The sequence below is a fragment of the Rhinichthys klamathensis genome, unplaced genomic scaffold (genome assembly GCF_029890125.1).
Source record: "Rhinichthys klamathensis goyatoka isolate OS25496 unplaced genomic scaffold, OSU_Roscu_1.1 h1tg000115l_1, whole genome shotgun sequence".
In the NCBI taxonomy this organism is placed as follows: domain Eukaryota; kingdom Metazoa; phylum Chordata; class Actinopteri; order Cypriniformes; family Leuciscidae; genus Rhinichthys; species Rhinichthys klamathensis.
The window spans coordinates 3,089,751-3,105,120 of NW_026606652.1; the positions used below are offsets into that span (position 1 = coordinate 3,089,751).

The following is a 15,370-nucleotide window of genomic DNA, read 5'->3' on the forward strand; positions in this document are numbered from 1 at the left end:
AGTTAGGCTAGTTGTTTTTGCTATGGTATTTTTAAACCACAGGCAAACGTTCCTTGTGTAAGTGTTCTTTAGCCTGTTTATTTTTGTTCATGATATTCAGCTACAATTAAATGTTTTGAAATAAGACTAAATGTGAATGAAATTAAGTTTTTTTAGCCTGGACCGGCAACCAGACCTCAGCGGGAAGGAGAGACTGTGGACCTTTACTAGTGTAACCCTCATTCCCTGATGGAGGGAAAGGAGATGTTGTGTCCCTTCTGCCAGAATTTTGAACTGCCACTGAAGGTGTCGAGACGCCGCCTCGGCTCCTTAGAACAAACATGAAGTGTGTAATGCATCCCGGCCGTCTTATATACCCCGTAAGTCCGGGGCGTGGGCATGCAAATTCCATTGGCCTTTTCTCAATATGCCAGAGGTGTTTGGGGCTCCCCAACAAGACTGACCCTTAGTGCCTGTATTTCGACACAACGTCTCTGTTTCCTCCATCAAGAAAAGAGGTTTCAAGGTTACACTAGTAACCAAGATGTTTTCAAATTAGCTATTCTATGAAAAAGCTGTTTGCTACAAGACATATTTTGTTGTACCACATATACTTTTATGTCACACAGTACAATCCACATAGCCTTACAGCCAAACGAGCTGAAGCAATAATCAAGTACACCCATTCTTTATACAGTTCATTGATGAACTGGTTCATAAATTATTCTTCTGACTTGGTTAGTTCACCCAAAAATGAAAATTCTGTCAGTAATTACTCACCCTCATGTTGTTCCTAATTCGTAAGACTTTCGTTCATCTTCGGAACAAAAATTAAGATATTTTTGATTAAATCTGAGAGCTGTCTCACTCCTCCATAGGCTTCTATGTAATTGAAACTTGCCGGCCCAGAAAGTTAGTAAAAACATTGTTAAAATAGTCCAAGTGACTACAGTGGCTCAACCATAAGTTTATCAAGCGACGAGAATACTTTTTGTGCGCAAAAAAAACAAACAAAAATAACGACTTTATTCAACTATTCATTTTCTTCTATGTGGGCCTCAGAGTGAGTTCACGTAGTGTAACAGCGCAGCGCTACGTCAGAACGTAGGCTCACTATTGGCCAGCATCACACTCATGACCAGCGTCGGCCAATAGTGAGCCTACGTTCTGACGTAGCGCTGCGCTGTTACACTACGTGAACTCACTCTGAGGCCCACATAGAAGAAAATGAATAGTTGAATAAAGTCGTTATTTTTGTGTGGGGGGGGGGTTGCGCACAAAAAGTATTTTCGTTTGCTCGTCGCTGATTCTTAACCACTATACAACCACCCCAAACACGGTGAGAGTAGATGGCAATACTTTAACCGCATATGTGTTGAAGGTCACTAGAACCGCTTCCATTCTTGTCAAGTGGAGTGCTAACCTTTTCTCCTTTCAAACAACGCCTGGGTGTTGATGGAGCATCTGATTCGAAATGAAAATGATAATGGTGACGGTCAACATCTCTGACACCTCATGCCAATTTAGAAGGCGAGAGTTCGTTATGTGTTGGAGTTGACACAATCCTGTCGCTCAATCCAGTAACCCCAGGCTTTAAGACTGTCACCCGTCTCCCCACGCATCTCACCTCTGATGATCTGTCCAAACTGATCCCCATTCAGTCCCCTGTGCCTGAGCTTGTTATCCGTCACAAGCTGCCTTTCCATCAGTGAACTCACATAAAGTGCAACACAACACAAACAGGTTTTTGCACTTGGGCTTTTAGCACTTTGTCTGGTGTTCGAAAAGGCTGACCTTGATGAAACTATTATTTTAAATTTCCTTAATACAAAACAATAAATCTTTAAGCTGATGTTTGAGTATCAATTTAATGTATAGCGACTCAATTTGAATGTCTCGTGACTGAGTCCAGAAGTTGTTAGACTCCACATCTTACCACATCATAATAAAATTTGACATATACCGTTCAAAAGTTTGGGGTCAGTAAGATTTTTTTTTTTTTTTTTAAAGAGACCACTTTCATTAAAGGAGAACTCCGGCGCAAAATGAACCTTTGGTCTAATAAAACATTGGTACCTAGTCAACCGTTCTCTGAGATTTGTTTTCATGATAATCGAATGTAAAGAGTTGTATCTCTAAAAACTGTTTAGTGGACATACACGAAGTGGACTGTCTTTATCTTTATCTTCTTATCAAACGGTCTGTACACTTACAAAGTTCTCAATGCTTCGTTTTGCATGTAGGGACCCTCATTATGTTACTGTGTTCGTGTGGGTCTATTTTGAGCCTTGTTAGTGGTATTAACTAGCGATTTCTTTTTACTTATTAAATGCCCCCATTACTAGCGTTATACGCTAAACAATTTTTAGAGATAAAACTCTTTACATTCGATTATCATGAAAACAAATCTCAGAGAACGGTTGACCAGGTACCAATGTTTTATTAGACCAAAGGTTCATTTTGTGCCGGAGTTCTCCTTTAAGCAAAGACACATTAAGTTTATCAAAACTGAACGTAATAACTTCCACAAAAATATTAGGCAGCACAACTTTTTAACATTGATAATAAGAAATCTATTATAAGGATTTCTGAAGGACACTGATGGCAAAACTGAATTCTCAGCAGCCATTATACGCATCTTCACAGGAATAAATTACATTTGCACTGTAATAATATTTCACAATATTACCGTTTACTGTATTTTTGATCAAATAAATTGCAGCCCTGGTGAGCATAGGAGACAGTATGCCAGTTATGGTAATGGCGTTTAGTTTCCGATAAGTGCTGTAAGCAGTAGACCAATCGTAACAGACTGCATGGGCCAATCAGAGCAAAGTAGACTCTCGGAAAGGAGGGACTGAATCATCTGACGAGTTGTTTGAGAATCAGTGAAAAATGTGGTGATGCGCAGTGTATATTATGAGAAAATTAAAGTGTTTTTTGACCTTTGATGCATGTAAACCTGTAGTAGGAGACCTCCAAAACAAAATTAGGAACCTTTAAAATAGCAAAATAGGGCCACTTTAACACTGAAATATCTGAGAAAAACTCTCCACAAAACTAAACACATTAATATTTAAACAGCTTAAAGTGGTTATTTTCTATGAGCGTTTGATATGGTGAAAAGTCTTAACTGTACTCATTTGTTATATTGATCATATGTGATGCTGAACAAGACAGGGCCATTAACTTCCCTCAGTTCTGAGAGCTTTTCCTGCATTGATTGTTCTGTGTGGGTCTCTGTGGGACTGACGCCACATAAAACACGGCTCTGAAGGAGAGTCTGCTTGTTCAGATGCACACTAGGACAAAGATTAAACGAGATCGGGCTCCTCAGGGTGACCTACTGGCACTTCTTTTGGACCAGCATTGTTACGCATGGATAAAGCTCGAATAAATATGAACTACTTTGATTGATCATAACCATGAATAGACTTGGGTCCCTTTTGTGGTTCATTTTTTTCCCTTGTCAAAAAACTTTAATGCAAAACCACAAAGACTTGGCCTATGCAGTAACTTAGATATAGATTTCCCATTCAAACATCTCTTTAGTTTTGAAAATGCTATGTGCATTTCTCCAAGGTCCCCAGACCAGACTGATCCAAATCAATGCAAATGACTCATTTCTGCCACCTTATGAAAAAAGCAGAAAATCTCAAGGTATCACCTGCTCCCACTCACTCAGTTACGTTAATGTGATTATTCTTGTATTTCTCATTTGGATGCATCTTAAAGGAACATTTCACCCAAAAATCTAAATTGTGTCATTATCTACAGTTCCCTATCGGCCAGTCACTACAACGTAGGTCAGACTGACCAATAGGAATCTCGCTAGAGAGGCCAATCTACTTCGAGTGAAACTAAAACAAGCCAATGCACATTGGCATGCAATCATTTGCATCAGCTGCGCGTCCTCGTCAGCGCGGGTATTTAACAGCAGCTGTTATGATTGCACACTAGCTTTTTGCTTCGGAGCCAAACGCTTCATGGTAATCCTACAGAGTGTGAAAACTTGGCAAGCCTTCGTTGGATCTCTCCTTGTTCGGTGCGGGCGTTACAGCACGGCAGCGCGAGCAGTCTTGTGTCCTCTCTCTTCTGTCTGTCTTTTTTGTTTTGTTTTTTTGAGCAAATTCAAAAAAGCTGTTTTAACAGCTGGTAAGGTGCGCAGTTCAGCGCTCAAAGGCTGTTCTTACAGCCGGTAAGACCTGTCAGCGAGAGAGAGAGACAGCGCGCAGACGGGTGCACATTCCCGTCTGTGTTCGCAGTGACTGTTCCCCTGCGTGCTTCAGCACCAGTGAGAGTAGTCCCTAAAAGAGCTTACACAGATAGAGAGCGTCTTTTTAAAGATGTCTTTCTATCTGTGTTTCTGGATGCGGTCGTTACCTGGGCTCACAGGATGGTCACAAGCGCTGCCTCGTGTGTCTGGGCATTAAACACGCTGAGGCAGCGTTTGTGGATGAGTCATGTACCCATTGTGGGAAGATGACCATCGCGGAGCTACGGTCGAGACTCTTGTTCCTGCAAAGGGGCGGAGTCCCCGTGCCTCTGCCTCGATCCAATCCTCATCAGAGGGTTGCTTCGGGCGGTGGCGCGGGTGACCTGAGGATCACGGTGAGCGCGTCTCCTTCGGGGAACCAACCCCCTAGGAGCCCTCACCCCTCTCATGCTCCGCAGCCAGTTGAGCCTCCATTGGAGAGAGCTGGACCATCCTCGAGGTGTGTACCGGTTGTCTCCTTTGGGGCTCCCAGTGAAGACCAGATGTCGATCGCTGCATCGGAGGGTGGGTCAGACCTCTCTGCGGACGACGACTCGGCACTGCTGCCTCCTTCGGGGGTGCCAGCGGTGCCTGAGACGGACCCGGAGATGATGGCTATGCTTTCCCGGGCCGCCAACGGGGTTGGGCTCGTGTGGAATCCTCCACCGTGTCCCGAACCCTCGAGGTTGGACGATTGGTATCTCGGGGTGGCGCGCGCTGGTTCTCAGCAACCCACCCCAGTGCCTTTCTTCCCGGAAGTGCATGAGGAGCTTACGGGAACGTGGACGGCACCTTTTACTGCCAGAAACCGTTCCAGGGGCTCCTCCTCCCACACCACCCTTGATGGCGGAGCAGCTAAGGGATACACGCGTGTCCCGCCGGTGGAGCGGGCCGCTGCAATGCAGCTGTGCCCTAACTCCACTCGGCGCGGAGAACCGTGTCTTCCTTCCCGGGCCTGTAGGTACTCGTCGGACCTATTCGACGAGGCTTACAGGCCATGCACGCCATGGCATTGCTGCAGGTCCATCAGGCCAAGGCACTGAAGGACCTGCACGAGGGTGGTCATGATCCACAAGTTCTCCAGGAACTTCGTGCCGCAACGGACCTCGCGCTTCGTGCGACGAAGGTCACCGCGCGGTCAGTGGGTCGTGCGATGTCCACCTTGGTGGTCCAGGAGCGCCATCTCTGGCTGTGTCTGGCAGACATGAGTGAGGCTGAGAAGCTCCAGTTCCTCAACTCCCCCGTGTCCCAGACCGGCCTCTTCGGCGACGCGGTCGAGAACTTCGCCCAGCAGTTCTCGGCTGTACAAAAGCAGACTGAGGCCATCAAGCATATCCTGCCGTGGCGGTCAGCTGCTGCCTCCAACCCACCGCCTGCGGCTCCTCAGTCTGCTCGTCGCCGGGGGCGTCCTCCTGCGTCTGCCCCTGTTCCCGCGCTGCAGCAGCAGCCTCCACCTAAACGGCGCCGTGGAGCCAGTCGCAGGCAGGCCGCCCCGCCCGTCCAGGCCCCCGCCAAGAAGGGTGGCCTAGCCAGAGGTAAGCGGCCACAGGACGGGCGACCCGGAGATGGAAGGGACTGCTCTCCAGGAGACGATGACTGCATCGCTCCCTCCCCCGGAAGAGGGCCGGGTGGAAAATCCTGTGTTTCGTTTTGTTTGTGTTCCGCTGCTGGCCTTAAAACCAGCGGTACCCAAATTTTCAATAAAAGAGCAGTTTCTACCATCTCTGGGTCTGAAGAGGACCCGGAGAGCAGTGGGGGGACAGAATCCTCACCACTCTCACCCGCCTCCTCTGTCGCCAGTGAGCAGCAGTGTGCAGTTTGAGAACGCCGCCTCCTGCACCTCCTGCCCCGTGGAACCAGGTAAGTGCTGCACACACAGACCCTGCTACGGGCCGCCTCCCAGAGAGAGCCTCCCGAGCCGCGTCCCTGTGTTCCACCTCGCTGCCCCACTCCGGGTACGCCTACGGTCCCTTTGGTCCCACTTGCACGGTCTCTGAGAGCCTGGTTAGCGCTCCCCAGTCCGTCTCGCTGGCTCATTCGGACCATCAGGCTCGGCTATGCGATTCAGTTCGCCCGGCGCCCCCCCCCCCAAGTTTCGGGCCATCCACTCCACTACAGTGAGAGCAGCCGATGCCCATGTCTTGCGTGCGGAGATCGCAGTCCTGCTGGCGAAGGACGCGATAGAGCTGGTCCCTCCAGCCGATATGAGGTCAGGGCATTACAGTCCCTACTTCATTGTACCCAAGTAAGGTGGTGGGTGACGACCAATCTTGGATCTGCGAGTTTTGAATCGGAGCCTCCACAAGCTACCGTTCAAAATGCTCACGCAGAGACGCATTTTCGGATGCATCCGTCCCCAAGATTGGTTTGCAGCGATCGACCTGAAGGACGCGTACTTTCATGTCTCGATTCTTCCTCGACACAGACCGTTTCTGCGCTTTGCGTTCGAGGGTCGAGCATATCGGTACAAGGTCCTGCCCTTCGGGCTGTCCCTGTCTCCCCGTTTCTTCATGAAAGTCACGGAGGGGGCCCTTGTTCACATGAGAGAACAGGGTGTTCGCCTCCTCAACTTTCTCGACGACTGGCTTATACTAGCACACTCTCGAGATCAGTTATGCGAACACAGGGACCTCGTGCTCACGCACCTCAGCCAGTTGGGCCTTCAGGTCAACTGGGAGAAGAGCAAACTCGCCCCTGTGCAGAGGATCTCTTTTCTCGGTATGGAGTTGGATTCGGTCGCACAGACAGCGCGCCTCACAGAGCAACGCGCTCAGTCGGTGCTGAACTGCTTGAACACGTTCAAAGGCAGGACGGCAGTCCCACTGAAATTTTTTCAGAGGCTCTTGGGGCATATGGCAGCGGCAGCAGCGGTAACTCCGCTCGGCTTGCTTCATATGAGACCGCTTCAGCACTGGCTTCACGGCCGAGTCCTGAGATGGGCGTGGCATCATGGCACTCACCGGGTGGCAATCACACCGGCCTGCCGCCAGACCTTCAGCCCGTGGTCAGACCTCTCGTTCCTTCGGGCAGGAGTCCCCTTGGAACAGGTCTCCAGGCATGCTGTGGTATTCACAGATGCCTCTGCCACCGGCTGGGGTGCCACGTACAACGGGCATGCAGTGTCAGGGGTGTGGACGGCTCCCCAACTCCATTGGCACATCAATTGCCTCGAGTTGCTAGCAGTACATCTCGCTCTGAGCCGCCTGAAAAGGCCGCTACGGGGCAGGGACGTGCTGGTCCGTACGGACAACACTGCGACCGTGGCGTACATCAACCGACAAGGTGGTCTATGCTCCCTTTGCATGTCGCAACTTGCCCGCCATCTCCTCCTCTGGAGTCAGAAGCGTCTGATGTCGCTTCGTGCCATGTATGTCCCTGGCGTGCTCAACCGTGTGGCCGACGAGCTATCACGAGCTGTGCTTCCGGGAGAATGGCGACTCCACCCCCAGGTGGTTCAGCTGATCTGGAGAGAGTTCGGAGAGGCTCAGGTAGACCTGTTTGCCTCTTCAGAGACCTCCCACTGCCAGCTGTTTTACTCCCTGACCGAGGGAACACTCGGCACGGACGCACTGGCACACAGCTGGCCCCGGGGCCTCCGCAAATATGCGTTTCCCCCAGTGAGCCTACTTGCACAGACACTGTGCAAAGTCAGGGAGGACGAGGAGCAGGTCCTTCTGGTGGCTCCCTATTGGCCCACCCGGACTTGGTTCCCAGAACTCATGCTCCTTGGGACAGTCCCTCCCTGGCCCATTCCTCTGAGGAAGGATCTTCTGACTCAGAGACGGGGCACCCTATGGCACCCGCGTCCAGACCTCTGGAAACTCCATGTCTGGTCCCTGGATGGGACGCGGAGGTTCTAGGTGACTTACCCCCTGAGGTACTTAACACCGTCACTTCAGCACGGGCGCCGTCCACGAGACGTGTTTACGCCCCGGAAGTGGAACCTGTTCGTCGAGTGGTGTTCTTCTCGCCGAGAAGACCCCCGGAGATGTTCGATAGGGTCTGTGCTTTCCTTCTTGCAGCAAGGGTTGGAGCGAAGGCTGTCTCCCTCCACCCTCAAAGTACATGCTGCCGCTATTTCAGCTTATCACGACCACATAGATGGCAAAACAGTGGGGAAGCACGACCTGGTCGTCAGGTTTCTTAGGGGGGCGAGACGATTAAATCCTCCTCGACCCCCCTCCATACCCTCTTGGGATCTTTCCCTGGTGCTTCGAGCACTTCAGGATGTTCCCTTTGAGCCTCTGCAGTCAGTAGACTTAAAGCTTCTTTCCATGAAGACTTTGCTACTGGTTGCACTGGCCTCTGTCAAGAGGGTAGGAGACCTGCACGCATTTTCGGTCGACGAATCGTGCCTAGAGTTCGGGCCGGGTGACAACCATGTGGTACTAAGACCCCGGCTTGGCTATGTGCCCAAGGTTCCTACCACTCCCTTCAAAGACCAGGTAGTGAACCTGCAAGCGCTGCCTTTGGAGGAGGCAGACCCAGCCCTGGCTTTGCTCTGTCCCGTTCGCGCTCTGCGTATGTACGTGGACAGAACTCAAAGCATCAGGACCTCAGACCAGCTCTTTGTCTGTTACGGAGGCCAGCAGAGGGGAAAGGCTGTCTCCAAGCAGAGGATGGCCCACTGGATAGTGGATGCCATCGCCTTGGCTTACCAAGCACAAGGCGTGCCCTGCACGCTCAGGTTGCATGCACACTCCACGAGAGGCGTTGCATCCTCCTGGGCGCTGGCACGTGGCTCCTCGCTAACAGATATCTGTAGAGCTGCGGGCTGGGCGACACCTAACACGTTCGCTAGATATTATAGCCTACGTGTAGAGCCGGTCTCCTCCCGTGTTCTTACCCTAAACGGGTAGAAGCACCGAGAGGCCCGGCTCTGTCGGCTTGCTGCACCCTACTGTGCACCCTTATTGCTCCAGAGTGAAAAACCTGTTGAGTCCTCCAAAAACCCCTCGGCCCGGACATGGCGGAGCGTCCAGGTGCCAGGCCTTTATCCGCTGAATCCTTGAGAACCGGATCTGGGCTGGGTTCCATATGTGTGACCCTACGGAGATCCCATATGTGTATATTTTCCACGGCTGCTCCTAACGGAAGCCTGTGTCTTTCCCTTGGGCTAAGTCACCCACTATCTCATATGTAGTACAGCCTTCGGGCTAGTCCGTATGTATTCCCCACATAACTCCTTGAAGTAAGTGGCTTCCGCAGCGTCCTCCTTCCTAACTGAAGGGCACGCTTTCCCAGTGTTATCCAATAATCTCACTGTATGGGTTATTACGGAACAACAGTGACAGATACACTCTGTGTGTAGCCTCCTCCTATCGTCCTTCTAGGCAAGAAGGTGTAGAGGCTTGCATGGGGCGCTGGATGGGGTGCAGCAGCTGTGGCGCTTTGGTAGGGATTCCTATTGGTCAGTCTGACCTACGTTGTAGTGACTGACCGATAGGGAACGTCTCGGTTACATATGGTAACCCTCGTTCCCTGAGGGAGGGAACGGAGACGTAGGTCCCGTCGCCACATCTGCTGCCGCCCGCTGGGGCGGCCAGCTTTTTCAGGTTTGGCTCCTCAGCAAAAAACTAGTGTGCAATCATAACAGCTGCTGTTAAATACCCGCGCTGACGAGGACGCGCAGCTGATGCAAATGATTGCATGCCAATGTGCATTGGCTTGTTTTAGTTTCACTCGAAGTAGATTGGCCTCTCTGGCGAGATTCCTATTGGTCAGTCTGACCTACGTCTCCGTTCTCTCCCTCAGGGAACGAGGGTTACCATATGTAACCGAGACGTTACTCACCCTCACATCGTCTCCAAACCCGTATGACTTTCTTTTTTCAGTGGAACTCGAAGGAAGAACCCTTTAAGAATGTGTCATACAGGCCTATAATCTATGTTTGTGGATTCCAGCTACATATTGAGTTACATAATTTTCTTAAGCTCAGCCTCCAAAGGCCTACTCACGTACCACTCACAGTCACAGTCTAAATATTATACACCAAATGGCAAGAGATGCCTGAAATCGACAATTTCAATTTGACCTGCTGCAATCCAACCTGCTGTTGTTATGCAACTTCTGGGATTTATTATTTATGGGATTTACCAAAGTTTTTGGCAAGTAGTCAAAAGTCTTTCTACTGTTTCAGACATAGCCACATGGGTTTGTCCATAGCTCCATGTCGCCCTAACTGAATAAGCTCCAGTAATTGTCCTAAATGGGTTTGTTCATGGGTTCCAAACCCATCTAGGGCCCATACATCAAGCCCATATCATGCCTACATTGGCCCACAATGAAATGTTGGCTAGGGATAAACTCAACATTTAAACTGTGATTGGTCAGTTTATGGTCAGGTAGATTTACCTGTTCTTTCTAAATTGGCAGTTCTTAGCAAGAATAAGCTGCACAACAGATTATGTCAATAGTCAAATGAAAATTTGCTGACCTGCTTACATGTTCAATCAAATCAGCCATCTCTGTCCATCTTTTTTAACATTTGTGAGATTTTTCCATCTTCTCTGCATTGTTTTCTTTTTTCAGTACGACTCCCATGATAGTTCTATGATGGTTTCAGAGGAACAGAATGGGTTGTTCAATTTTTTTAACGTGTGCTCTGGAATTTGTCAACGGTAATCTAATCTTGGTCAGAAAATATTTCTTCGCGGTTCTGTCTGCCTTTCATGTGTTTTAAAAGGATTTCCATTAGCTTCAGGTGAAACGCACCCAAAATATTTATGACGGAAACCACACTTTTTCAGAGAAAACAGAAACTAGAGCTGGGATGCAAATGTTCAGTTGAAAGTGGGGGAATATGTAGCTGGATTGGAGACAGATATGATTCTACATCAAGGACAGGTCTCACAGGCAAAGCTTAATCCACTGCCTTTTTTGATCTATATTTTTAAACTAGTGAACAAACACAGTTGTTGAAATAACATGATGGCGAAACAGAGCCACTGAGACTTCCATGTCTTACATTCTGATTCAGTATTACACGGTGGGCCTACACCAGACACTTCTGAAAGCCATTTTCACTGATGAAATTGTTAGAAAGGGTTGATGTGATGTTCTTTGACACCTCTTTGTTGAGATGATAAATGACAAGATATGCAAATGAGGACTGGCTTCCAGTAAACATCCTTGCTTTCAAAGGCATTTGTGAGAAAGATAAGGAGCAGAACGACATTATCTGATTTTTCCATATGATTTGCTATCAAAAAACTGAATCCTTTTCATGTATTTGCTCATTATTGCACAATTGCACAATTTTCAAAGCCAACAGATTCCCTATTAATGCATTCTCATTTCATTCTCATTAATAATCACAATTCTGATTATGATGCAGAATTGAATATGCAAGAACCACATAACTGAATATGCAAGGACCACAACTACAAGAACCACAAAGCAACTTAAAAATAAATGTATGCATGAAAATAGTACTTCTTCAACAGTTAAACAATTACAACCTGGGTTCAGTTTTGTGCCGATTAGCCAATTCCCCACACAATGGGTCTCATTCATGAAACACGAGCAGAACAAATTTTTGCGTAAATCGTGTGTAAAGTGGTTCTGGCGTAAATTTTCGGATTCATTAAAATGTTCGTATTTTCCAAATGTTGGTACACAAGAAATCTACACCTGCTGCCAGCCACGCGTAAATAGTGCGCTTAACACCCGAAGGTTTTGCTCATTAATAAGGCTGCATTTTAATTCACCTTAATCGGGTACATATTTGCATTTGCATTTTGAGAAAATATTACATATAGTAATTACATACGGTTTTTCTTATTATGAGAGCCAGAGTAATAGCATCTGCGATGGTGGTCCTTCTCCAGTTTGAATACTATTTTTCCGAAGTGAACTAATTCGTTTTTTGCTCTCAAGCTTAATGTCGAACCATTTTCTTCTCACTTCTGGGAATGTTCGATTAACAGATGAAACTCCATTAACTGCATCTGTAATATGCTGCCAAGCTTCCCTTTTTTTTAGGACCCGATACGCCACTATGTACGCTTGAAAATAAAATGTGGCGTTTTGAATGAACTTCTGATAATAAAACTTCAATTTCTGCATCTGAGAATTTTTTTTTTCATTCGCATTCATGTCATAATATGATGCCCATATATAGTTGTCAGTCGGATTTAAAGGGCGGGCATCCCATTTACGACTGATTGGAATTCATTAACACACACACACATTTCACTATCACATCTGACGTTTACGAAGTATTTGTGAATCAGGAGAAGAGTTTTCGGGAAGGTCTCTTTACGCGCAAATCACTCACATATTTACTCGTATATTTACGAATGTTTCATGAATGAGACCCATTAAGAGAGACAGAGAAAACAAAAATCCACCATATCCACTACAGATATTTTCTCTGTTTATGACCATTTTAAAATATTCCACAATATTCCTCATTATAATTCTTTATAGTTAATGAGTTTTCACAAAAATACAAAATACAAAATACTGAAAAGCCTGAATGTGAAGAAAAAATGACTTCAAAAAAGTTATCACAAATTCTGTGTATAATAATTTGCTAATTATTTTTAGATGCTAATGTATTTTATATTGATCTGAATTTATATGTACCAGTCATAATTGTTCATTTAGTATTCAGTGACATAAATGGATGGTGTTATGTATAAAATAATAAAAAAATAAAAAAGCCCTTATAAATGGCAAAAATATTATTTCAGGGAGAAAATATTATCCCTTTATAACAAAAAAGACACAGTTCATGACCTTCATATACTTATTTCAGCAAAATATTCCTACTCTTCTCAAACACTTCTGACCGTACAGCACCTAATCTGCTATTTCTCTATTGCATTTTCCCCATCTCTTTTAAGACACCTTCCCGGCAGACTGAAACGCTGATCCATCCCGTCTACAGCCCCACTGGCCTCTGCAAACAGCCATCTATCTCCTGAAACCCGTGTGTACACTCTGCCTGCCAACAGTAATACATTACTACCAGTCATTGAGGTGAGTTTCCTGGAGTCCATGCATCAATACTCTGATGGCAGGCACCATCACAAGACTGTTGTTCCAGAGAAGAGCAGTCTTCCAATCCCAATAGTTTATAGCAGGGGCGTCACTAGGCCCTTTTTAGGGGGGCTTCAGCCCCCCTAAACTTCTGCCTAGCCCCCCTAAAAATGTGCGATTAATGTAGGCTACACAAATTCGTGTTCGCTTCAGTCTTGTTATAATCAGATTCAGCGCGTTCTTCATCTTCAATCCGCAGCGGCGCCGAGCAGAGAGCACGTCAGAAACAGAGGACAGGGTGTGTGTGTGTGTGTGTGTGTGTTCATGTGTGTTCATCTGAGCCTCATTGGTCTGTCACTGCTCGTCAATGTCAGAATATTTGAGATGACCAATCAAATCAAAGTAGGCGGGCTTTATGTTCACAGACGCTGCTGAGCGCGAATTTTTTAACAGTGCGACTCGACGCGTATGGTCAAGTGCGAGATAAGATGTAAGTAGCTAAACTTAACATTTCATATTTTACTTTTTTAGGTCATAAATGTGAAACGAATGACAAAAAATAATCAGGCAAACTAATATAGTTTTGTCTAATTTCGCCATTTTGAACTGAAAATAGGCCTATGTAACGTGACTCATGTAATGTAATAATTAGTTTACAAGAAACGTTAACAAAGCCGTTTTCATCATGTTAGGCACAAGATTAATAATAAATGTGTACATATTGAGAATATAATACAAATTGTAGCCTTTAGTAAATTAAAAAAGCTCAGCTTTAGGAGGGGAAGAGAAAGGGAGAGACTGAGAAAAAAAGAAAGAGTGATAGAGATGAGAAGAGAGCAGGTATTGACAAATAATCTGCCCACTGACATGGTTTTAAAGCTATTTCTTATCCTTTTTTGGTCTTCAAACGTCTTGAAATGCACATATCAGAGAAATAAAAAATTTGAACCCCCTACCAAACTCAAATTTAGGACCTCTGTGACTAAAGCCCTGTATTAGGCCCTGTATTAGGCATTAGATCAATAATAAATGTGTAGCCTACATATTGTGAATGCATTTAATAAACTTAATTACCTTTAGTAGCTTTCAGTAAATAAACGCGTCTGAGAAAATGATTCATAGGCAAAATCAACCTATCAGTTGACCCTATGTTTACTTTCTTCACTGACAATATCAGTCAAAGCCTATATCAGTCAAAGCTCAGCTTTAGGAGGGGAAGAGACAGGGCAAGATAAAAACAAAGAGAAAAAGAGTGTGATGCTGATGAGGAGAGAAAAATAATCAGCTGCCCACTATCCAAGTTTTTTGGCGTTCAGAACATCTAAAAATCCACATATCAGAGATCAGAGAAATCAAAATTTTCTCGGGGAGACCACGAACCCCCGTATTTGTCCTACCTCACATTTGGGACCACAGTTATTATAAAACCGTGCCTTTGCATCGTAATGAAAATGGTTAATAGTGATCTTTAGATCCTAAACTAAAGTGTTACCTTTTTTATATATATTTTTTAAATCATATTGGGGGCTTAGCCCCCCTAAAATGAAAATCCTAGTGACGCCCCTGGTTTATAGATGGCTGCAGCCTTGGATGGACTACAGGAAGATGCATCAGAGCTCAGCATTACTCACTAGACCCCAGCAAAGATGTCGTGTAATGCAGGCCATGAAGGAAGCAGGCAGTCATGACAAATAGTTTCTGTTTTTAGTAAAAAAAGGATTTGGAAAGTTAAAAAAAAAAAAAAATAATAATCAAACACTGATGAAGAGATTTACTGGGGTAAAATCAGATATGATAAAGAACGAAGAAAGAAGTGTACATTTATAGTTAAATGCACATTATAATCTTTAGAGTCAAAATATAAGGGTGAAACAAGAATAGATAGAAATTAGCATAAAGTAAAGTTCAAGTAGTTTTTTTTTTTAAACTACATGCTATGACATAGCAGCTATGTTGAGATTTAAACTCCGTTCACACTAAACAAAAGCTGTTCCACAAGATTATCCAACCTTACACTTATAAAGTTGTTGTGTTTTTTTCATGGTCCTTTTGTTTTCATGTTTTTTTTTTTTTTTTTTCATGGTCATGTCTTATCTTGCCTAAGCCACCAAACTGAAACAGTACTGTGAATGGTTTCCCCTCAAAATAAAA

General features: G+C 45.9%; 1 non-coding gene across 1 annotated transcript; it reads right to left on the reverse strand.

Moving 5' to 3' along the window:
- Nucleotides 1-1,311: 1,311 nt before the first annotated feature.
- LOC130088303 (U6atac minor spliceosomal RNA) lies at nucleotides 1,312-1,424 on the reverse strand. The gene has a single exon (XR_008807452.1). It is a non-coding gene; the product is annotated as a U6atac minor spliceosomal RNA (small nuclear RNA).
- Nucleotides 1,425-15,370: the final 13,946 nt, after the last annotated feature.